Genomic DNA, 24,778 nt, shown 5'->3' on the forward strand with positions numbered 1-24,778 from the left:
CTGCTCACTGGCTTGCTTCCCATGGCTTACTCAGACTGCTTTCTTACAGAATCCAGAACTACCAGCTCAAGGGTGGCCCTGCCCACAGTGGGTTGGACCCTCCTACATCAATTACTAATTTAGAAGATGCTCTAAAAGCTTGCTTACAACTCAGTCTTAAGTTAGAAGATGCTGTGAAAGCTTGCTTACAGCTCAGTCTTATGTAGGTATTTTCTTAGAGGTTGTTTCCTCTTGTCAGATGACTTTAGTTCCTGTCAAGTGGACCTAAGACTCACCAGGACACTGACCTCTTACAGGAATCTTTTGTTCAGTTTTGATTAAGCCCTGTATTTCTACTATTTTAGAAAATATACACATTTTTTAGCCTATGTTGATTACTTTAGAGATAAACATAGATTAACATCTATATTCTGTCTGCTACAGTAAATTTTATTTATTTATTTATTTATTTATTTATTTATTTATTTATTTATTTATTTTCCCTTCCCTCCTTGTGAGGAGAAATTTATCATGCTCTACTTTTATTTCTACCATTGGTATATTTTTTTGTGAGTAGAATAAAGATGTTTAGATTAATATGTTTACTGATTATTAAGATTAAACTAAATATGTGAAATAACTGTGAACACATGCACAGTGAACCTGTTCTTCAAAAATGATTATTGACCCATTAAGTTTTATAATTATAATAATAATTCATTAGGGAGCAGCTATAAACATTCTAACTTATTTATTCTTTTTTCCCCCCTCGTTTTAAACATGAGGTGCTGGGGATTGAACTCAGGACCTTGCTAAGTGAGCATTCTGCCTCTCATCTTTTCTTCCTCGTTTTAAACATGAGGTGCTGGGGATTGAACTCAGGAACTTGCTAAGTGAGCATTCTGCCTCTCATCAAAATCCAGCCTGGGATTCTTTATGTTTATTACATTTGCTGATTGAGTTACTTCTCCAGGAATTAATTCTATTCAGAAAACTCATATTTGCATTTTAAAGAATTTTCCATTTGTTTCTCAATTTTTTAATACTAGAAGAACAGTCACACAATATATTTTGCAACAATAATGAGTGTAGAAGAAAGGACAAGAGAACATTTATTCTTGTTGAGTCGTGTTGAGTCGAAAGCATGCCAATCAATGTCTTTTAAATTTCATGGCCTTATTTCCCCCTCGATTGCACTGATAATTCTTCTGTTTTTCTTTTTCCTTTTCTATTTTCTTTTCCCTTTGGATGTAGATCCAATATGCCTAGCACTGGGTTTTATAAAGCATCTCATACAACTACTGATGTACTTTGAGCACACCCCCACCCCTTTACTCTCTTTCTGTTTCTTCCCCCTGCATTTGTTCCCTTCATCTCCCTAGACAGCTTTGCTTCCAGTTTTGTGTCATATATACATTAATAATTCTCTGCATTTATATAAAAACCTGATATTTTTAATATTCACCTGAGACTTACTTAATATGATTATCTCCAGTTGTGTTTATTTCTCTGCAGGCAACAAACCTTCATTCTTCCTTATGTCTGAATAAAATCCCACCCCACACTTTCTTTATCCATTCCTCTGCTGATAGACAGCAAGGTTGCTCTAACTTAGCTGTTGTGAAGAGCACTTTGATACTGATGTGCAAGTGTCTTTGTGATATGTTGACAAAGGTCTTTGAGCAAAGATCTAGATATGCTTATCCAAGACTGTATGGAAGACCTTTGTGCTTTTGAAGAACTTCAATACTGATATCTATACTGCTGGAAGCATAAGGGTTGGCTTCTGTTCATGTTCTCGCCAGCATTTGTTGTTTTTGTTTTCTTAGTGATTGTTATTCTGACCAGGTTCCGATGGCATCTCCGAGTACTTTAGTCTGCTTTTCTGTGCCGGGTACTGATGTTCAACATTTTCAGCACATTGATTGGCTATGCCCACTTCCTCTTGTGAGAGCTGTTTTTTATTAGCCCATGTATTAATTAACTGAGATGCTTGATTTCTTCTCACTACTTTATTAGTTGTAGGTTCTACTGTGTTGTAGGCTGTCTCCTCACCCCACTGATTCATGTTGTGTACAGATGCCTTTTGATCTCATGAGGTCCCACTGTCATTGCTGCTGTCATTTCCTATGTGACTGAAGCCCCTTCCAGAAGAAAGTTGGTGCCTGTACCTGTGTCTTGGAAGTGTCTTTCTCACATTTTCTTAAAACAGTTCCAGAGTTTTGGGTTCTACTTTAAGGTCTTTGATGCCATCAGACTTGATTTTGGTATGAGTTCTAGTACCTAGTTTTCCCAGGATGCTCTGTTTTGAAGAACCACTCTGATGTATGGGCTGATACTGGCACGGAGAATAAACTAAGTCATTGGGGGTGGCTTACAAGTTAATTCTCAGAAATACAGTTATGTGGCATAATGTCAAGTCCTAACACTCTTCTGGACAATTGGAGGAACTGCCAAGCCCAAATTACCTACTCAGTTGTATACATGTTCAAGGCCTGTTCACAGATGGCAGAGGACACAGGCCACAGTAGTTGTGTACTTAGTACTTTCCAGGAATGCCCTCTTCATACATTACTTACTCTAAAAGACTCCCAGGTTATAGAGGGTGCCACTGCAGCTTTACTCAAGAGCAGTCACTTTCTGAGGTACAGTCCCAAGCTAGTGAGGTACCACCCCTCAGGCCTGGGACTGTCAGGCTCTGGAACTTACTAGGACACTCTGATGTTCTTTTAAAGAAGACTCTTGGCTCTTCCTGATCCAGGTTCTCTACATCCTGGGCTAGACTTACACTGCTTGACTGACTCTGTTGTAGTCAGATTTCTCTTAAACTTGTTATCTGAAACTACTTGTAATCCCAACTTAATTTCTCTTTATTAACCTATCAATTGCAATTTTCCACTCACAGAATGAGAAGTCACAGCCTTCATCAACACAATCCTAAGGGGAAGTAGTTTCTTATCTGTTCTGCTGTGATTCCTTTCCCATCTGCTAAGCCAATTTACCAAGAGGTAGAATCAAAGTGATACTAATTTTAGTGGAAAGATATCTAAACAATTTATTTTATATTATTTCAAATATACTGAAAAGAGCCATTCACAAGAGTTATGGCCTTAAATTTATGTAGAACATTATAGTTTGTGAGACCCCATTACTCACACACAGGATCCTTAATTAGATAACCTTTATTGAGTTCCTGCAAAATGCTGGGATTCATATGGGAACCAAGGTTGTTAAGATGTGGTCATGGTGCTCCATGGCTCATTGTCTGGTATCAGGATGCCATGTAACAAAATACATCACTCTGCCATGTAAGAAAAGTGATGGCAAAGATATGAATAAAATGAGACAGGGCCATAAGTCCATGGCAGAAGCAGTGAAGTAAGGCTGACAGGCTTTTGTGATTAAAACACCATGATCCAAAAATGCTATTCACAGCCTAATTTATGGTTCGTAAGCAGAAAAAGTGTGTATATATATATACTTTTAAGTTTTAAAACATTTTTCCTCCAAGCTGCTGGGTGAGCAGCAGGTTAACAACATATGGAAAAGAAACGATGAAGAAGTATTGGAATAAAAATATAGTATGGATGATTGAAGCAAGGCCACTATATGCATTATGGAAGTAAATGCTCCTATTAAAATAGAAACTATTCTTAAAATGATCAGAGGCAGAATTTGACTCTATACTATTTCTAGTAAAGATACCCGTGCCCCCCAACAACCAAATTTCAAAAGCCCCAAATAAAGAATAAAGTTGTGTCACACACTGGAAAACAAGTCAAAAGAGTGAATTAAACGGAAAAAAACCCACATAGAAAAAAATCTAACCCAATCCTTTCTAACTGCCATGTATTTCAGACAGGCAACGATGGCTTCACTTCAGGACATCTACCCATCAACTAGTTCCACCAGTACACTAGAAAAGTAAAGCTGATGCCCATCTCAGTATTCTAAAACACAGCTGATAAAATTAGACAGTCATCCCTTACCCAACACTTCCATCATGTAGGAGCTGAGAGGAAGCTTGAGAGTCAGGCTTAACACCGAGATGGGAGGAAACTCCCATTTGAGTTTTAAAAATTGGAAGTAGGAAAATTACGAATGTGGGATTTAAACACAAATGGCCCCAAATCTGTCCTGATAAGTTATGTGACCTTAACTTTTCAAGGTCCAGGTCTAGTAACCTTTGTATAAGAATAAGATAATTTTGTTCACGGTGGACTCTGGCTGTGTTAGAGACTGGTGTAGTGCTTTGTCAGTTTTTACTCTATTAAAATAATTTTTAGATTAAAATTATGTGTACGAGTATTCTACATGCTTGTACGTATGTATGTGTATCGTGTGAGTGCCCTGTGTCTTCAGAGTTCAGAAGATGGAATTGCATATCCTAGAAATGGAGTTAAGGACGCTGTGAGCCACCAAGTGTGTGCTGAGAACTGAATCCAGGTCCTCTGTAAGAACAATAGGTGTTCTTAGCTGCTTTAGCCCTGAGGGCTCTTGATCTTTATCCTGTCACTGAAGGGTCAGCGTATCAATACTCCTGTTCTGCAGGTGGGTAGCTATGCCAATCTTGCATCACTATAACACATCTCTGACATAAGCTGATGAACATAAGCTAAGAAGAGAAATGAGTGGGTGTTGTCTCGAAGTTTTGAAGGTTTTTGTTTACAGTGGCCTGCAGCGTTTGGTGTAAAAGAAGCAGCTTGTGGTGCAAGCGCACCATGGAGCAAAGTTGCTTACCTTGTGGCTGGGAGGTGAAAGAGAAAATGGAGAAAGCTGAGAGGGGACTGAAGTCCTACAATCCCTTAGAAGGTGTGTCCTCAGTGACCTGAAGGTCTCCCATTAGGCCCTATCTTAAGTTCTTCCTGCCTCCCGGTACTGCCTCTAACAATCAGTTGTGTGTGTGTGCATGTGTGCACATCTGCACAGGGTGGGGTGGGTAGGGTGTGTGTTGGCACTCAAGTTCCAAGCTGTACAAGAAACTGAGAATACAAAAATGTCTGCCTATATAGTTAAGTTATATTTCTTATTTTTAATTTTTTATTGGATATTTTCTTTATTTACATTTCAAAATGTTATCCCCTTTCCTGGTTTTCCCCATGGAAAGCCCCTACTCTATCTCCCGCCCCCTACTTCTATGAGGGTGTTCCCCCACCCAACCACTCACTCCTGCCTCCTACACCCAGTGTAGGCATTCCCCTACACTGGGGCACTGAGCCATCACAGGACCAAAGCCATCCTCTGCTACATATGCAGCTGGAGCCATGGGTCACTCTATGTGTACTCTTTGGTTGGTAGTTTAGTCTCTGGGAGCTCTGAGAGGTCTGGTTGATTGATATTGTTGTTCTTCCTATGGGGTTGCAAACCCCTTCAGCTCCTTCAGCCCTTTCTCTAACTCCTCCATTGGGGCCCTCTTGCTCAGTCCAATGGTTGACTGTAAGCATCCACCTCTGTATTTGTCAGGTTCTGGCAGAGCCTCTCAGGAGATAGCTATATCAGGCTCCTGTCAGCAAGCACAGGCATCCACAATAGTGGCTGGGTTTGGTGACTGTATATGGGATGGATCCCCAGGTGGGGCAGTCTCTGGATGGCCTTTCCTCCAGTCTCTGCTCCACACTTTGTCTCCATATTTCCTCCTGTGAGTATTTTGTCCCCCCTTCTAAGAAGCACTGAAACATCTACACTTTGGTCTTCCTTCTCCACGAGCTTCATGTGGTCTGTGAGTTGTATCTTCGGTATTTCAAGCTTTGGGGCTAATATCCACTTATCTGTGAGTGCATACCATGTGTGTTCTTTTGTGGTTGGGTTACCTCACTCAGGATATTTTCTAGTTCCATCCATTTGTCTAAGAATTTAATGAATTCATTGTTTTTGATAGCTGAGTAGCACTCCATTGTGTAAATATACCACACTTTCTGTATCCATTCCTCTGTTAAAGGACATCTGGGTTCTTTCCAGCTTCTGGCTATTATAAATATGGCTGGAAATGGTTTCACTATGTTGCTCAGTGGTTCTTCCTGTCCCAGCCTCCTGGGTGCTGGGATTACATATGCTTGCTACCATACTTAACTTCATGGAGTTGTTTTAAAGATGCTTGCTTTGCAGAATTAAATTTATCCTACTCCTGGTTATGTTTGTTAGGAAATCCAGAAATGGGCTGAACGAGTGAGGGTGCTTCCCAAGGAGTGTGCTGTGGGAGTCTGCGAGAGTCAAGTAGAAAGAGCCACCCTTCAGTGTGGGTGGAACCATTCCGTTATCTGGAAAGTTATGTGCAAACAAACAAACGAAACAACAAGACAAACAAAAAACTTGTGCCAGATTGCCATCTCTTTCCAGAGATAATATATCTTCTTTCCTTGCCTTGGGCATCAGAACTTGGGGCTAACCAGTGTTTGAACACAAGTCTCCAGTTCCCTAGGTCATAGACTGTTAGATTTAGACTGAACCACAGTTTGTGCATCCAGGGTCTTCAGCTTGCACATAGCTTGTCACTAGACTGATTGCCTCTGCAATTACGTGAGTCAAATGGGCAAAGAAATCCATTTTCATGTATTCACCGATGACGTGTGTATTACACACACACACACACACACACACACACACACACACACACACACACACTGTGTGTTTGCTTTCTCTGGAGAACCCTGACTTATCCAGAAGCATACAAATATGTGACTAACAGATTCTCAGTAACCCCAGAGGTAAATCTGCATAATTTCAGAGGAAGTGTTTGCTGAATATCAGATGTTCTCACTCAACACTTGCAGTAACTTTTTTATTATCTGCCTTTCACATGGTGGGGAGGGAGGGCTTGAAGAGGAGGGTTCCTGTTAAAAATCACACAGCTAATGAGTTTTGATCTTGTCTTTGGGGCCATGCAGCTGACCTTGGAGCCAGTGCTTACAGCCACAGTTCTTTCTGGCTTTTGGTCAGAGGATTTCTGGGATGGCGGGCATATTGCAGTGAAGTGCATGCACATTTCCTTTTGCTATATGTTGTCAAGTGAAGTGTGTGTGCTGTGGGGCAAGATCTTGCTATTAGCTTTGGAGTCACAGAGAAGTTGCACATGGTCACTGCTCACATTGCCATGGTCAAAGAGGCAGACCTCAGCTGTGGCTCAGTCACAGGAGCCGTGGAAAACTGAGCACTGTGCTGCAGTGGTCACGATGACTGTAGCTGCACCAGTGGTATCAGCTGAGTGTCAATGAGCAGCAGGGGTGCTTCGTTCTTTCAGTTCAGGTGTTATGCTTCACTTTGCTTGGACACACAGAACACACAGATGACATGTAGATTGTTACAGTTTGTGTTTTAAATGTCTATCATAGCCCAATGTGGTAAAGGCTTCATTATCGCCTACTGTGGTAGAGTGTTTGGGAGGTGAGATGTGGGTGGATGAAGTTAGATCATTGGGGATGTGGCCTTTGTGTAAGGGTTGGTCTGGTGCTGCTTGTATTCAATGCTAAATTCTGTGTTCCAAGATCTGATTTCTCCATGATGAGGAGATCCTGACATATACCAGCTTTTGCTTTGTAAACCTTGCCCCCCCCCACCCCACCCAAGTTTTCTCTGATTGGTTAATAAAGATGCCTACAACCTGGGCTGGAAAGAAGAGAGGATGTGGAGCAAGATTTTCATTTTGGGGGTCTCAGGTAGGAACCATGAGGAGAGGAAGAGAGGAGAAGAAGTCGCCATGGGGGTAGGTGGATCATGAGCACTGGCCGTAAGGGCTGGCCTGTTGGAGTAGGAGTGGCACATGGCAAGTGATATCTGGAAATTTTGGACAGGGAAGTAGACCAGAGAGCATAGAGGCTTGATATATGCCCAGCCCTGCTGGTTTTAAGCTTATTATAAAATTTAGGCTTTTAGTCTTTTATTTGAGAACTATATAGTCAAAGTGGGGTAAAAGCCTCCAAATAATACTTACCACAACACCTTTGTGGAGGTATTGTGACCCCAGGCCCTTGTGTTTCTCTTCTTTTTGCTTCCAAAATGTTGTGAGAGCATTCCTGCTCTGCCATGCATTCCTGGCCACATCTGTCACCAGAAGTAATAAAGCCAGTGGGCCATGGATGAAGCCCTGGGAATCAGTGAGCCATAACACCTCTTTCCTTCTCCTCAGTTTTTTTCTTTTCTTTTAATCATTGCAATGGAAAGCTGACTGTGGAAATGCTGGTTCTGTTGGAGACCAGTATTTTTTTCAGGAAATGCATTTCCATGTGTTTGTGTGTTTGTGTGTTTGTGTGTTTGTGTGTGTGTGTGTGTGTGTGTGTGTGTGTGTGTGTGTGTGTGTCTCAGAGCTATCTGGATAAAGGTTGGGATACTGGAAACAAACGGTCTTTGAGATGCCCTCCGCTGGGAAGCTGAAAGGTAGGAAACACCTTCCTCCTGGGTGACTTTGGTATACCCCTGTGACAGATTTTTGTGCTTTCCAAGGATGAAGGATGATGTAGATTTGAACACAGTGATATGCTAGGTCATCCAGGACTGTTCAGAGGAAGTTTGACTATGAAAATGCAAGGTACCAAAATACTTGTCTGGGTTCATAGGGCACGCAAAAATTATTTTCTGTAGGTGGGGCTGAAAGAGTTAAAAATCTTTTAAACTTTTCATAGATGGAGTCAAAAGTGCAGATCAGCTTGTTCTGCGCTCTGGGTCCTAGGAAACTAGCTATCCACAAGACAAAATAAATTTAAAAAAAAAAAAAAAAAGAGTTCAGAGCTGGGAGTTCAGGACAGCGTGACCAAGTGCTATGGGTACCAGGAACCAAAAACTGACCATAAGATAGATTGAATAGGGTTTGAGCTGAGAGTTCAAGTTAGCATGCCTATGCACCCTGGATACCAGGAGAGTTTGAGTTGTGCACCCTGGATACCAGGAGAGTTTGAGTTGGGAGTTCTCAGTGTGCCCGTACATCCTGGATACCAGGAACTTGGCTGATTGCGTATAGGCTCTTAGAGAATAGCCTGTTCCTTGTACCCTGTCACAAACTGAATAATAGGCTGGAACTTTCCACAGGTGCTCTCCAATAGCCCTCCCTTACTCCCCCTGGGTTGTGGTTCCCCCCCTGAGTTGTGGTTTTGGGCTTTAAATTCTCTCTGTCTCCAAAGCCCCGGGGTCAGACCCCATTGCCCCTGCGTGGGCTACAGGTCTTGACCTCAGTATACTGATTAAAATATGCCTCTTGCTGATTACATCAAGTTTGGTGTCTTACAGTTAATGGGTGGCTGTGATTGTACCCTGTCACAAACTGAATAATAGGCTGGAACTTTCCACAGGTGCTCTCCAATAGCCCTCCCTTACTCCCCCTGGGTTGTGGTTCCCCCCCTGAGTTGTGGTTTTGGGCTTTAAATTCTCTCTGTCTCCAAAGCCCCGGGGTCAGACCCCATTGCCCCTGCGTGGGCTACAGGTCTTGACCTCAGTATACTGATTAAAATATGCCTCTTGCTGATTACATCAAGTTTGGTGTCTTACAGTTAATGGGTGGCTGCGAATTCCCGAGGCTTGGGTGAGGTCCTTCCTTCTCTGGGGCCTTACAGGGCAAAGGGGACAGACATCAGGTGGTACCTAGAGATGCCTCGGTCTCACTGCCATGACTTTGGTTTTGGGGTTTGATTTTGTTTTGCAGGACTGGATACTGAACCAAGAGTCTTATAGGTGCTACACACATGTTCCATCACTGAGCCGTTGCCTCTGTCCCAACTGTGAACTTGAATTAAGGTCTTGGGTCTGAAAGCATGGCCTCCGTTCTCAGAGAAACATTGCCTTTGGTCTGCCACTGTGATCTTTTACTGCCTGTGACAGGGGCAAGATCTTTGCTGTCCTTAGAAGAACCCAGGATAAATATGGCCATACAAACAGCAACATCTTCTAGGCTCTACTCTCTAAGTCAGGGCAAATGGAGGTCACATTATGTTGCTGCTCCAGAGTTTGGAACAAAACATAATTGAGGAGGAGACAGGGAGAAGCATGGTGATGGGAACCATCCTTTCTGTATGCAGCACACAACCCAGACATCTGAAAACAAGAGGTCAAGGACAGTCACGGAGGCAACTGTCTCCTGGCTTTGCTCTCACTCTTGAGAGTCTATATTGTGTGCCCTGTGAAAATAGTCTGGAAAGGACAGGGAGAAATTAAGCCAGAGCAAATTGCTGGTGTCTTGACACCAGCTATATCTTTTGACCTCTCTCAGCAGTTTCTTTGCAACTGTAAATCTTCCCCCTGGGCATGCAGCAAGGCTGGGAGGAGACTATTTGTCCAAAGCTTTCCACGGCACACAGGCTTGGCCTTGGCAAGTCCCTGCCATCTTTTTATCTTCAGTAGTTTTATCTTCAGCTCCAAGCAAAATTGTAAGGCAAGACTCTTTTATTTCATGTTATTCCTTGCTTTTGGTCCTGTCTTGTAGGATAGTGTCCTGTTCTTTAGTCCCTATTCAGTGTTAACTTCTTCATAGCTGTGCTCCAAAGCTGGTGATCCATGCCATCTTTGGCTCTGATACTACCTGTTCTTCCTAGTTGATGTGGTGACACGGTTCACACCACTAGGCAGTACTTTGGTAGCATTAGGGTGAAAGCTGGAACCTGGGACGTCTTATGTTAACAACATCTGTGCTTAGTGCCTGGGTGTGGACTTATAAAATAGGTGCAGGATGCTTTCCTGAGCTTGTGTTTTCACAGAGGTGCCTGGTTGTCAAGGGAGCCTGAAATGGAGGTGTAGGCAAAGGCTCCAGTCAGTCTCTCCATGACTCCCTTTCCTCCCCAGTCACTACTCAGAGCAGCCCAGGTTTTATCCATGCTAGCTGTTGAGATGCAACTCCCTCTACATTCATTTAAGAGCTCTGGTGCCCTTCCAAGTATACTGGAAACTGCGAACTATCCCGGTGCTTCATTTTTAGTCTAGGGAAACAAACATCTTTTGGTCTTTTTTGTGGGTTTGAATGTCCCCTATTGGTTCATGTGTTTGCATAGTTGGTACCCAGCTGATGGTGCAGTTTTAGTAGGTTGTAGAACCTAAGGAGGTCACTGGGTAGGCCTTGAGGTTTATAGCTTGGCCTCAATTACTATGTACTCTCTGCCTTCTGTTCTGCTGAGATGTCAGAGAGGAGTCCTAGATGCATAGTTCTGCACCACAGAGCCACCTGCTGCCATGCCTTTTCACCATGATGGATTGTATCCTCTCAGATTGTAAGCCAAAATAAACCCTACCTTACTGGGCAGTGGCAGCACTCAGGAGACAGAGGCAGGCAGATCTCCGTGAGTTTGAGGCCAGCCTAGAGAGGGAGTTCCAGAATAGTCAGGGCTATGCAGAGAAACCCTGCCTTGAAAAATCAAACCAAACCAAACCAACCAACCAACCAACCAACCAACCAACCAACCAACCAACCAAATTAGCCCTCCTTTTTTTTCCCCTTAAATCACTTCTGTCAGGTATTTAGTCTCAGTAATGAGAAAAGTAACTAGTGCAATCTTCCATGCCCAATGGACTTCAACATTTCTGCCACACTAACCATGTTCTGATATGAAACAGCTTGTTTGGTTTCTATATCAAATTCTCATATATCCAGAGCTTCATAGGGTCTTCTAGGGGGATGACTCTGGGGAGGGGACACATTTTGCTATCTAGTCTCTTGCTAATTTCCCTGTTATAGAGCTTCTCTTAATTCACCTTGCTGCTCCTTAGCTCCCCACAAGATCTTTTTGGGCAAATCTAGATTCATTCCCTCCAGGTGAGCATAGCAACCCTGTGGTAGGAGTGGAGGCAGGGACTGGAGAGGCTCACCTTCCACTCTAGACATGTATCGTTGGAATATTTTCAAGAAAGACAATTCTTTTCCTAGGAAAGGGCATGGTGTGGACAAAGTTGTCATTGTTCCTCTTTCTCTGCAAACATTAGAATTTTGTTTGTTAAGAGGGGTTCATGGGTAGGCAGTTGGAAAGCTTACATGTTAGTGAATTTTTTAAAAGATTTATTTATTTTATGCATATGAGTACACTATTGCTCTCTTCAGACACACCAGACACACTGAATGGCATCAGATCCCATTACAGATTATTGTGAGCCACCATGTGGTTGCTGGGAATTGAACTCAGGACCTTTGGAAGAGAAGTCAGTGCTCTTTACTGCTGAGCCATCTCTCCAGCCTCCTAAATTTTCTTGATATACTTTGTATCACCACACCATCTGTTATCCTTCCAGGCAAACTACTACTATTAAAGTATTGCACAATATAGATATCTTTTAAATCAGATTTTAAAAACCCATAAAATTATGAAGCCATGGCCTTCAAGCTGAAGATGGTATTTGTTAAGACAGAAAAAATAATAAAGAAGGATTCAAAGAATCAAAATGCATCCATTTATTATATGCTATGATTTGGTTTTGACTTTTAAATTTGTTTATTGCTATTTAGTGTGTGTGTGTGTGTGTGTTGCTATGTATTGTAATGCTAAATTCTCTATCCTAAGGTCTAGTTTTATTAAGAGGAGTAAATTCTCACACATACCAGCTTTTGTTGTGCAAGTGTTGCTCCTTAATCTATTGGTTGAATAAAGATACCTACAGCCTGTAGCTGGGCAGAAGAGAGGTAGGCAGGGCTTTGGTTCCTAGGCTTAGGGTCTGAGGAGAGACCATGAGGGGAAAGGAAGGAGAAGGGAAAAGTTGCTGTGGGGTAGGTAGATTGTAAGCCCTTGACCATGTTGGAGTAGGAGTGGTCCAGACAAAACACCAAGTGATATCTCAGGATTATTGACAGGGAAGTGGACCAAATAGCATAGAGGGTTGATATCTGCCCAGCTCTAATGCTTTAAGGCTTATTATAACTATAAAGATTTTGTGCCTTTCATTTGGCATCTAAATGATCAAGGTGGGATAGAAACCCCCAAATAATATTTACCACAGTGTGTGTGCGTGTGCGTGTGCGTGTGTGTTTGCTCAAGCCTACAGGAGTCAGTTCTCTCCTTCCACTATGTGGGTCAAAGTAGTTGAATTCAGCTCTTCAAGCTTGTTGGGAAATATCTCCACTTACTGAGTCATGTTGCTGGCCCATCCATACATTTTTTTAATGGAACATGTTTTAATTCTGTCTGACAGTCTGTCTGTCTTTCCATCTATTTGTCTTTTTGTTTATCCGTCTTTGTCTTTTTGTCTGTCTGTTTCTGTCTCTCTTCCTCTTACCCTTGAGATACTAAGTTTCATAAGGAATTATATCACTTTAGGTTTTACTTTTTATTGTTTCAAAAGCAAAACATTACAAATAGACATCCCTGGGCACTCATCCTTGATTTGCCTCCTGGCAACTTGAAGTTCCCTTCATAATTAAGAGCTTATTAATTTTACCCAGACAGCATTGTTCTGTTTGTAGTGTGTTATCACTTCTATGAAATAGTTCCAGAAAACAGGATTCTAAACTTTTAATTTTCTTGCAACATTCTAACTGAAGGGTTCCCTTGTGGCCTCACTGAGTTATTCTCATTGCTATACAAATAGATTCAAAGTTACTTACTCATTTTACTCTTGAGGGATATTCTGTCTACTCTTATGAACAACTATACTGTTGTAAATATTCTTGCATATCCTCCTGTCCATATGTGGCAAAAACTATTACAAAGCTCCACACTTTCACAAACCAGAGAAAATAACTTGGTTAAAGGGAGAGTCGTGCCACACGTGTGCATCTAATGCTAAATTCTCAAAATCAGCAAAATTAGATTTCTACCTTTTGCCTTTAAAAATAAATTATACGATTAGGTAAAGATCCAGGTGTAAAATAAAATGTATGAAATCTGTTTCTAATATTGGAGTAGGATTTCTTAAGGAAATTATATGGAAGCACATCCAGTAAAGGAAAATATTAAATTTTCTACTGTACTGAGGTTCAACAACCATATTTATTGAATGATGCCATATGAGAGTGAAGGTCCCATTCAGAACTTGTGGAAAGATGTATGTGTATCTACATTTTACAAGCTCTAGGATGAATGATAGCATAAAAAGCGTTGTTATATCCCAAACTTTCTTTCTGCTTACTCAAGAACATTTTTCTTACTTGTTTCTTTGTTCCTGGATGGCAAAATGCACGTTTACCTACTGACTGATCTTCCTCTTTGCAATTAATTAGTCCTGCATACATGTCTATTTAGAGAAATTATCTACTCCTGGATGTCCAGATTAGCTATGGCTTCACTAATTCCCCATATGTGGCTTTCATGACCTCTTTTCCTGGCTCTTTAAAGGAAGCTGTATAATATTTTTCTCCTACCAGTCAAGTTTCAAGAAAAATTTATGTTTATATCAAAGGCAGAGCACTTAGTTTGAACAACAGTTTCTAAAACCGTTACCCCTGGCCACACACACTAGACCAGCTAGAGACATTTTTACATACTGCAAAAAAAAAAATCATGTCCACACTGAACTTCAGATTATGAATTCATTTTCAAATAGGGCTTTGCAATTGTGATTAGTTTAGGTTCAAGACAAGATCACAATAAATGAAGGCGAGCACTAAATTCAACGAAGGCTGTCCTTACAAGAAGAAAGGATACAAACACACTGAGAAGTAGGCTGTCTTAGTTACTGTTCTACTGTTGTGAAGAAACTCCAAGACCAAGGCTACTTATAAAAGAAAGCATTTAATCAGGGGCATGCTTACAGTTTCAAAGAGTTAGTCCATGATCATCACAGTGAGGAGCTTGGTGGCAGGCAGGCAGGCAGGCAGGCAGGCAGACAGGTAGACAGGCAGGCAGGCAGGCAGGCAGGCAGGCAGGCAGGCAGGCAGGCAGGCAGACAGGCAGACAGGCAGGCAGGCAGGCAGGCAGGCAGGCAGGCAGGCAGGCAGGCAGGCAGGCAGGCAGGCAGACAGGCAGACAGGCAGGCAGGCAGGCAGGCAGGCAGGCAGGCAGGCAGGCAGACAGACAGACAGACAGGCAGGCAGGGCACCAGAGCAGTACCAAAAGCTTACATCTTCACCTACAGGAAGGAGGCAGAGAGAGGCAGAAACTGGGCCTGGTGTGGGCTTTTGAAAGCTCAAAGCCTACCCCCAAGGACACACACCTCTCCCAACAAGGCCACAACTCCCAAATCCTTCCCAAACAGTTCTACTGACTGGGAAACAAACCTTTGAATATAAAAGGCTATGTGGGCCATTCTTGTTTAAACCACTGAATAAGTCCTATGAATATGGAGGCTGAGACTGAGTTAATGCATCTATAAGTCAAGGAATGTCAAGGACTGGAAGAACTAGCAGAAGCTAGGAAGAGTCAAGGAAAGACTCTTTGGAGAGAACACAACCCTGTGAGCATTTAGATTCTTAGATTTCCGAAACTCTGAGAGGACAAATTCCTGCTGTTCTAAAATCCTGGTACTCTGGCAATTTATTATAATCTGTGACTCCCTACAAGCTAACACACAGCTGTGGGGCTCCATATTTCTTATGGAGCACCTACTAGTGATACAAAATCCACATATTTATTCTATTTATGGCCATGGTTGAGTCATATGTATTTATGGAAACCAGCCCATCCAGGCTAGCTGTGCACACCAGGGATCAGGGGATAGTTAGATAGTATGAGTGCCATTGGGAGGCTGACCCCTTTGAGGTGAGTAGACATCCATATTGACCAATAGTGTAGAGTAATTGGAAATGGATGGTCCTGTGAAATCTGACCTCAGCTCTTTGCAGTGTCTAAACACTTGGTGAACTGTGAAAAGTCAGTTACTTAGTTTTTGAATATTATCCCGAGTGTGCTACATCACTGTGTTGGTCTTTATAATGGCAGTGTATTTACCAACCTCAAACATAGTGAAGCAAATATTTGTACTGTGATGAGGTAAAATAAATGTCTCCATGGAGCTTTATAAAATTCCATTATTGGTGGTCATTTTGTTCATCTTTTATATCTCCTAGAACTTTGAAGAATAACTTTTTTGTCATTTTTTTTCAAGACAGAGTTTCTCTGTGTAACTACATGGTTGTCCTGGCTATCACAGAGATCTGCCTGCTTCTGCCTCTGGAGTGCTGGGATTAAGGGTATTTACCACCACCACCTGGCTACTTTTTGTTATATCTAAATAGCATATTATTAAAGTCCACACTACTTTCCCACATCACTTCTGAAAATATACTAGAAAGTTCTAGTAGAGCTGAGTAATCTTAACCTGTGCCAACAGGTGGCACTACAGCAACTAACAACTACTTTGTTAAGCACAACAATCATCACATGTAATGCCCCCTCCCCTCAATGACCCGACATTGCGTGTAAATCCATGGAGGTTCAGAGAAATCATGCCGATTGCTCAATGACACTCAAAAAATAGGTACACAGGCTGGAGAGATGGTGAGGAAGAGTACTTGCTGTTCTTCCAAAGGACCCAGGTTCAATTTGCAGAACTACAGACTAGTAAGCAGCCATATTTAACTCCCACCCCACGGGAACCTCATACCCTCTTCTAGCCTCCTTGGGTACAAGGCATGCAGGTGGTCCACATACATTCGTGCAGGCAAAACACTTATATACATAACACACAAAAAATCTTTAAAAACTAGGTTGCAAACCATAATTTAATTCATATTTGTGTATTAATGTGATGTTTTCTGGCCTGAAAATTAACTTCTAACAAACAAGAGAAACTAACATACACAAATCATTTCCATGATTGACTTACATTTTAGGTTCCTATCTTGCTTTGTTTTGTTTTTGTATAATGTTGCTTCACAAGTGGAGATGATGTTGCCCCAGGTGATATTGGATACTGTCTGGAAATTGTTTTTGTTGTCACAACTTCGGAGAGGCAGGCATTTCTTCTACCCTGTAGCAGTCAGGGATGCTCTCAAATTCCCCCACAACACACAACAATGAGCTATGTAGACGCAAATATCAACAGTGTTGAGGGTCAGTAACTGTGCTATGCAATGATATAATAAAATCAGACAACCTATAAAATTATGTCCACATTTAAAAAGAAGAAGCATAGGAAGAGTGATTTGTTGAAGACCTTGAAGAGTCTGCTACAGAGCCTTGTTAGACCTAGTATGGCTGACATCTCTGCTGCTGATGTTACATTTCTAACGGTGTAGTGCTTCTGGAGTTCATTAGTTAATTAGTCCTACATCCAAGCACAGATAGTAGAAGAGGTGAAGAGGGTAGTTAACACTGATGATGATGTGTGATATATGGAGAGGGTCCTGATTTTCCGAATGAAGACCAAGCTATTACTTAGGAGACAATAGCTAAAGCTGAGAAAGGTCTCAGAGGCCTGCCTGATTTCATCCTTAACTGGACAGTGAGAAGGACCAGGGTTTGAGAAGCAGACTGTGTGCTGGGGTCACACAGTTGTGGTATCTCAGATGGAGTTTCAATGGACTGGATTTCTGTCAGTGTCTTTTTTTCCCTCCTGAATTGTCATCCACTGTAATAAGCTAACAGAAGAGACTTTTTAATTTCAGATAAATCTCCAGGTTTCCCTTTTGTAGCCCTGGGATGACACTATCAGAGCAAGGAGGAGAATAACTCAGCTTTAAACATGAAAGTGGGTCTCTAGATTCAAAATCCTCAGTTGCTGTAGGATGAGTTCTTAGACTGGACTTATTGAAAAATAAAAGTCTGTGACACAGTCCTTGCTGTATTCTAAGCTGAGAAAAAGGGTCCAGATCCTAAAGAAATAATGGAGGAGAGGATTGATAGACATGAACTCAGAAGCAGCTATGGTGTATAACCATGATCCCAGCCACATTCTGAGTCAAGGATTCCAACCTGACTGATCCAAAGTGGCTGTGTATTGGGCTAGGATGTAAGCTCAAGCAGGAAGTGCCGGTGAGAGTGAACAGGTAGCCGAGTGACTTGCCTGAGGACCAATGTCCAGGGAAAGCTGGTTGTAAGTGGGAGAAAACTATGCCACAGTGTCAGAAAAGTTGATACTTTTAAAGTAAGGCAAACTGACAGAAGTGAATTCTCCAATAGTCTGTCAAAATTAAACTCATTCATGACAACTGGAATGCGTTGTATTTATCAATAACAGTTGTGTAGTTTAAAAGCTTAAACGACTAATTTAATTGGTTTATCATAAATGTTCATTTGAGGCTAGCAAGTCCATAGGGCTTTGCGTGTGTGTGTGTACCAGTCAAACCTAGTTCTGCCACCTGAGAGATTGTAGAGCAAATTTAAGATTTCCTTTATTAAAATTGTTTTTATACATCAAAATTCTGTAGTTCTGATATGATAAGAGCTATGGTACTTTTGATATCTTTTAGGTGCTTTGGAATGTATTTTTTCTTTATGATTTTCTTTTTAATTTTAAGTATTTTTTGCTAGCCTCTCACACTAGCCTTGTCTTCTACATTTCTACCAATTGAGGTTATTATTATTATTTTTTTTGGTAAACAAAATTTTAAAAATGTGAAATAAATCGGAGATACCTAAAGACATGTTTGTAATTGTCCTATCTACTAGGAAATAGTTTGTGTTTAGAAATAGTTTGTGCTGAGAAATTAGACAAGATCTTAAAGCATACAAATCAGGGGACCAAGAAGGAGACTTCTCAAAGGAAATGTTTTGAAAAGAAAACACAGATTGTATAGTTGTTGCCTAGGTTTCAAATATGTAAACAATAGTTGAGAAAGTTTCAAAGGATACTTTTTTTTTTTAATGCTGAAAGGTTGGGGAAAACATGAACCAAAATAAGTTAAAAGAGATTTGCAAATTGATTGGTTTTTTTAAGGTTAAGATTTTGTTTTTTTGGCATAAAATACTTAATACATAGAAGTCATATTTCATGACATACCACTAAAGGGGAGATATTCTCTTATTAGTTACTTATCTGCTCACCTTGACCAAATACTTGGCTGATAGTCCAGAAGGTTCAGTCCATCATGGCAAAAAAGCTTTTTGGAGCTGCTTATATCTGATAAGGAGTACCTGGTGGGGCTGAGGACCAGGTGAAACCTTCAAGGTTTAGCTCTAGTAACATAATGTCTCTAGCTGGGTCTTATCTCCAAGTTTCCATAGTCATCTAAAATAGAACCACAAGCTACAGACTTAGCATTCAAACTGTGAGCCTTAAGGGACCCTTTATAATCAAACCATAACAATTTCACTGCATTCATTTGTTTATGTAGTTCAGAGACGGTATGTATAGTGGTGTGTATGGAGGTCAGAAGACAATGTTTGGCAGTCAGCTCTCTCTTTTATTCATATCTGTAGAGAAATTTTAATTTAGCAACATGGCTGCTCTAGCAAGGGATAGCATCCAAAGACCTAGGTCTGTGTGGTCAGGTTGGAATGGAGACAAGCCAAACACTATTAATCTCTTTGACTGGAATACAGTCAACCTTTTAGTACACACTTTTAAGGTATAATTAATTTGTAGCAGGAAGCAACCATGTTTGAAAGTAGCATCTAATTGAGGGGCAGATAAAGTGACAAATCAGAGAAAGATCTGACAGAATGAGTTAGATATAGGATATGCCCAACTCTAACAAGAACAGGACAGGAAAGGGAAGCTATGTAAGAGCAGCACATGGAGAGAGAGTTAAGTCAGTTGAGAGTCAGTGCAGTACAATGAACTTAAATTTGTTCATAAGTCCATGCAGTTCAGTGTAGGTCGGCAGAGTCAGCTGAAGCCAGAGAATAAGAAGGAGCCAGAAGTCGATGCTCGAATGTTTGGTAGTATAGGGGCTTTCCAGGTGTTCAGCGGTCTCTATAAATTGGCTAAGTTTTAGAAGCTATGCTTAGTGCTTCCCATAATTTCAGTTAACTCAGTCATTCTGGATTTCTGACGGGGTTGAAAACCTATAGTCTCATAGCCAATCCTGGCTATTTACTTTGAGAGAAAAGATCTGAGTGGATGGTTCATTCACTCTAAAGCCAAGAAAAAAGTCAGGTTCAAAACTAAGTGTTTTAGTTAGGAGAGATGACAGAGGTTCTGGTTAGTCAACAAAATGATGGACTGAGTATTAGGACTATCTTGTACCTCACTGGTACAAATAGGTATAATTATGCTCTAATTGTATTTTGAGAGAAAATTTTTATTTTAACAGGAAGGGTGATATGTAGGAGGAACTAAGGGGGAAGGAGTACCGAGAGGAAGAGAAGGAGTAAGGAGAGGAGAAGAAGAAGGAGAGGAGAAGCTAGGTGATGAGAGAGAGAGAAAGAGAGGGTGGGGCATGGAGGCAGATGTTCACGTGTCTCCACTGGTCAAAGATAGTTGACATATCTAGGTTGGGTATTGGGTTTTGCTTCTGATTGAGCATCACCAAACTTATAAAACCTTTGATTAACATTTTTAAAAAATTTGTATAAAAGCAAAAAGGAAAAGGGGACATGGGATAGGGGTTTTCTAGGGAGGAGAAATGGGAAAAGGGGATGGCATCTGAAATGTAAATAAAATATACAATAAAAAAAGAAGGTGCCAGAAGATTAGAAAAAATTGCTAGAGTTCAAGGCCAAGCAGAGCAGTTCAGTGAGAAGCTAAGAGAAGCCAGATTGAATAAGTCAGCTTGGAAAGTAGTTTAAGCCTGAACAGCTGAGGTAAAACAGCCAACCAGAGTTCAGAAAAGAACTAGAAAGGGTGAGTTAATTCATCAGTAAGCCTCTGAGATGACAATTACATTATTTGAATAAAAGTTACATTTACACATATCTTTTCTGGGGATGGAACTCAGGTAGTCAGGCTTGGCAGCAAGTACTTTTACTGCTGAGCTATCTCCTCAGCTTTGACCATAAAAGTTCTTAGAGCTACTAAATGCTGGTTGGTAAAGTAGTGATTTATTTAGTAAATCATTTGGTCAAGTGTTTATCCCATGAGTGAGTCCGTGAGTGGAATTTCAGTGCTCTGGCTTTGGGTGAGTGGAGTTGATGTTCAGTAACCACAGGAATAAAAGTCTACAGTCACAGATCAGAAGACAGAAGCTCTGACACGTGGCCTTGAATGATTCCATACTATAGGACAATGATACTATGTGCCATGAGAAAGGGCAGGCCAGAGGTGCAGGGCCTAGGAGGATGGAAAGGTCTAGAAGATTTTGTATAGTATGATTAAAGCAGGGATGTGGGCAGTGTGGGGGATGACAGGACATGATTTTGTTGGGCAGATGGCTCACCTGAGACCTTGTAGCTTGGGTTGGCAAATGTAGACTTCTTCCTTGGCCTGCTTTCCACTTGCTACAGATTCCTACCCAGTTCTTTCCTTGAGCCACCGAAAAAATAACATACCTCCTTTCCCTCTCCCCAGTCTCCTCTTCCTTCTCCATTCTGTCTTCTATCCCTCTCCTTCTATTTTTCTCCCCCTTCTTCTCCATTTCCCTCTCTCCCCATTCTTCTTCCCTCTCCCCATTCAGCTTGTTTGGGTTTGCTTTTGGCAGTTCTAATCTTGTCTAGCCATTTGTGTGGTTTTCCTCACCAGCCTAGTATAAGCTCCATGAAATCAGGATTGTCTGCTCTAGTCAATGTTGTATTTCACCACATAGCAGGACTCTGGGCACTGAAAATGTGTTCTTTCATTGTCTGATCATAATGAGGACTTTGTGATACAATTCTGGCCCATGTTTCCTCATTTTTTTCCACTGGGTCTGGCTCTAGAGCCACTTTGAAAGTTCCATAATTGATCCCTAGAAACACACCAGCTATTTCTTATGTGGTGTGCCTCCTGCCAGTAGCCACACTTCTACTTTGTCCTTGCTTGAGATTGACACTCCATGTGACACATTTCTGAGGTTATCTCTGTCTACAAGGGCAGATAGCCATGATACTAGGTCTTCTCTCCATCATAACTTTATGGACCACCCTGTATTGTACCTACCTAGGGCCCAAGTCTGCTCCAGGCTCTGTGCCTTTTTACAGCACAATTGTGCTCTACCATTACTCCCCCAACAGCTATGCCAGGTGCACAGAGTAAAAAAAAATTCTGTAGTTGTAAAGTGGGTTGACAGTACTTGTCCACAATTTATCTCAGCATCCTGTTCAGCCAGGCTCTGAAGATGGCTCATATTAACTACCTAGGGTGAACTGAGCTAAAGCCTAAGGAAGTTACATAGTCTCCCATGTCCAGACTAGACATAAGAATACCCAGGAGCATCTTTTAAAAACTGGCTTATCTCACCATCACAGACTGAGGAGAAACTCAAAGAAAAGGCAAATTAAGTTCAGGCTCTGAAGTCCATCTGGATCCCAGTGATGGAATAAGGTGCATCCCCAAGAAAAAAGATAGCAGTGAAAACAGGAAAGCCCTTCAAAGATGGTACCATGTTGCATGTACCATGTTGGGGCTAGGGAGTAGGGGAGTAGGGAAATAGGGAAACTTGCAATGGCTTTAATTCTTGCTTTCAGGAATTATTGACTGTTGCAAACAATAGAATCGTTGGCCTTGGCTGCTTTTGTTCCAAAGGTCAAAGATTAGCTGCTGCCCCTCCTATGACCTGGGTTCTTGGAGGTAAAGGCAGTCATTTATAACCTGACTAAAGACATACAGCATCAGTGTCAGGGTGTCTTACTCTCCTTTGTAGATTGTGTTAGGGTGACATTTGTTAAGGAGATATGCAGTGAAATTATTTTAATTAACCCTTACTTAGACGACAGAAGATAGAAAGATGAAAACAAAGGCAAACATCACTCCCTTGCTGGCCTCAGAAGCCTTGGGTGTAAGTGTGTTTCTAGACAGAATTAGAAACACAATCCCTACTCCTCATTTTGAGAACTCAAATTTCATGGCTTTCTGGTTCTATATCCTCTATTATTCTCTTCTTGGCCACTGCCATTGGAAGGTAGGCGTGTTCTGTGAAAGTGCATGGAAATAACTACACACACACACACACACACACACACACACACACACACACACCATCTCCAGGAAGCATCAGCTAAACAATAAATGACATTATGCCTCTGGGCATAAATCTATAAAGGGTGCTTGTGAATTGTTAATGGAGCCAAGATTTGCCCCCTGCCATCAACACCCCATACAGTTTTTGGCTGCATGATACTCTGGGAGTTTTGGCGGTCATCTCTGTAATTATCATCTGGTTGAAGACACACTGAAACGGAACCAACATAGCTAACACAGCTTAGAAGACAAATGTCTATGTCTCCCACTTGAATACCAGCCTTTCCAAAAAAACCTGACATTTTAGATATGTTCATTTCCTGAGCAAAAGCCTCATGGAAAATGAATCTCAAGCAGACATGTGCCAGTGACCTAGATAGACAGTCCTAAGCCTATCAGATTGTCTCTGCCACCTGAAACCTGGGGAAAGATGGAAAAACAAAATTTCATTTTGTATGTTGCATTCCAAAAGGCCTTAATACTTTTCCAGAGCTGTTTTTATGAAAATTGGTCATTAGGCATATTTTCCTTGATCTTTGTGGCTTTGCCAAAAGACTTAGTTAAACTAGATGCAGTTATTCGTGGAAAGTTAAAGTGTGCGGTTATTATATTTGATGTATTAGTTTAGGGTTCTAAAAACTGCATGATTTTCTCACAGCCCACAACAGCAGGACCTCTTAAAAAAATCAGATATGAGTGAATTAAATGAGTCTCAGTTGCTAGCATGAACAATGTACACATGTAGTATGTCTCTGTTACTCTCCTTCTCATATGCAAATGGAAGCCACTCACAGAGGTGGCTTTGAGACTAGTAGCGTTGGTTAGTCCAGCTCAGCAGTTCTCAATCTATGGGTCATAGACCCCTTTTGAGGGTTACATATCAGATACCTTGAATATCAGATATTTATATTATGATTCATAATAGGAGAAAATAGTGGCAATAAAATATTTTATAGTTTGGGGTCACCACAATATGAAGAACTTCATTAAAGGGTCTTAGTATTAGGAAAGCTGAGAATCACTGGTCTAACTGGTCATGGTCAGAAATTGCTGTCTGAAGATCTGTATTGGATATAGACACAAATCAAAAGGGTGGTTTTTGGTGAGTTATTGCCATACAAAGAGGAGAATCTGGGTCTGGGTCCCCACCAGTTATATAAAAATTCCATGCCCTCTGGTGTACTCCTGTGATCCCACTGGTGAGGAAGAAGAGCCAAGAGGATCCCATGGGTCTTACTGGGCAGCTAATCTTTAATCTTGCCTAATCAGTGAACTCTGGGTCCAGTGAGAGACTGTCTCAAAAGCTAGGGTGTAAACTGAGACCTCCAAACAACTCAAACTATTGTCAAGGCTGTTGGTTGCTTTCCCACAAATCCTTAATAAGTCCCTATTGCCTAAGACAACACTTATCTATCTTATTGAGCATGGAGAGGTAGGGCTGGTGTCTAACTAGAGCCTTCATCCCTACTGATTAGTGTTCAGGATACTAGAAGATACTCTATATGCTACCAGAGGAGAAAGGTAACCATCAACTCAGCTATCAACCCTGTAATCTACAATTGTGACTTGCTTGTATGATACACTGATGAAATAGTGGCAAGAACATTGTGGGAATAACCAACCACTAACTGATTTCATGTAAGACCCATTCCATGAGACCAAGCTCATGCTTAACAGTGTTTGGGTGGTCAAGAACCTGAGACTTGATAAGCCAAAGATTAGGGGAAAACCAAATACTATTGTTCTGCTAAAGGAACACAGCAATAAAATAACTTCTTAAGACATTTTGCTATACACATAGATCAGTGTCTTACTCAACTATCATCAGAGAAGCTTCTTTTTACAGTAGATAGAAAATAACAGAAAGACCCACAGCTGGACAATGTGCAGACAGTGAGAGACCTTGCAACACTGGGTCCTAAACAGAATTCTCCATCATACCTACTCCCAGAGTTCACGGGACCTTGTTGAAAAGAAGGCAGAAGGACTG

This window comes from Arvicanthis niloticus, chromosome 1 (assembly GCF_011762505.2).
Source record: "Arvicanthis niloticus isolate mArvNil1 chromosome 1, mArvNil1.pat.X, whole genome shotgun sequence".
NCBI classification, from domain to species: domain Eukaryota; kingdom Metazoa; phylum Chordata; class Mammalia; order Rodentia; family Muridae; genus Arvicanthis; species Arvicanthis niloticus.